Raw genomic sequence first — 1,360 nt, forward strand, 5'->3', positions numbered from 1 at the left:
ATATATATATATATATATATATATATGAAAATGGAACGAAAATGCAATGGAGGACAATAAAACATTCGGACAGATAGACAATACAAAGGCAGACAAGAGAAGCAATAATTAGAAGGACAGGCAAAAACAGACAGGTCATTCGTGGCTTTCTTTCCTCAGTCAAGTACCAAAAGTCATGACTATTTTGGGCAATTACACTTGAGATGGTTCGATCTGGTTATATATATGTATACATATGTGTATGTATATATATGTAATGATAAATATATACAATTAGATGAACTGAGGTAGAATTAAGAGGAATAAATGTCATTATTATGAATTGTTAAAGGGATTCAGAGTCATCCTGGTTTCGTCAATTACTGTTCACTGGCTTTGAATGCGCATCAATTACCAAATGGTGTTGGGTCTACTAGTCCCTGAGTAAAAAGATTATGTGTAAGGGAAGTAAGTAGTTCTGGATGTGGTACAGTTAGGGTGGATATAATACTGTAAAATGAATGGTGTATGGGAGTTAGTGGTGTTATTGGTAAGGTTAGTAGTGTTCTGTATTATGTTATGTGTTCATGTTAATTTGTGGATGGAATTTGTTGATGAAAGTTGCTTCTTTGTTCATTCTTTGCTGTACTGAGGTGTTCTGTGAACATTGATAGAAGGGGAAAGTTAGGAAGTTAGGATTAAGGTTCCTAGCACACCTTTCTATGTGTTCACTGACCTGTATCTGTATTGTAGGTGGCGGATTTGTTCTTTGTGAAGAGTGGTTCTTCGATGGAGTGATATTCCTGTTTGGCCTATGCATTGATTACTGTGCCCTAAGCAGGTAATGGCATAGATTAGGTTTTCTGAGGCAGAGGTAAAATTTGGTTTAATCTTGAATATTTCACCTTGTTTAAAGTGGAATTCTGTACCCTCCAAAAGGTGGGGGCATGTGACACAGTTAGGCTGACCTCATTTTTCACTTTTGGTTCCGTTGTTAATAGATATAGTCTTGCGCTGGTTAATATTTGTTTCAATGATTTCGGTTGTATTTTGCTTTTGATAATTTTGTGTGAGCCTAAAATTTTGTTCATTGTTTTATCTCCTGTGAGGATGGGTAGATTTTAGATGATAATGCTGAAGGCTTTATTGTTTCTAGAGTTATGTGTGGAGATGTATAGGAGTATTTTTAAGTTTGGTGTTGTATTTCGGTTGACTTCCCTTAATGTTCGTATGTCTATTTCCTTTGCTCACTTAATCCCATCATTTATTAATGATGTTGGGTTATGTCTCTTGATTAGTATTGATCTGAGTTCAAGGAGTCTTTGTTCACAAGTACTGGTGTCTGAAATATTTATATATATATATATATATATATATATAT

Source organism: Octopus bimaculoides, chromosome 3 (genome assembly GCF_001194135.2).
Source record: "Octopus bimaculoides isolate UCB-OBI-ISO-001 chromosome 3, ASM119413v2, whole genome shotgun sequence".
Taxonomy (NCBI): domain Eukaryota; kingdom Metazoa; phylum Mollusca; class Cephalopoda; order Octopoda; family Octopodidae; genus Octopus; species Octopus bimaculoides.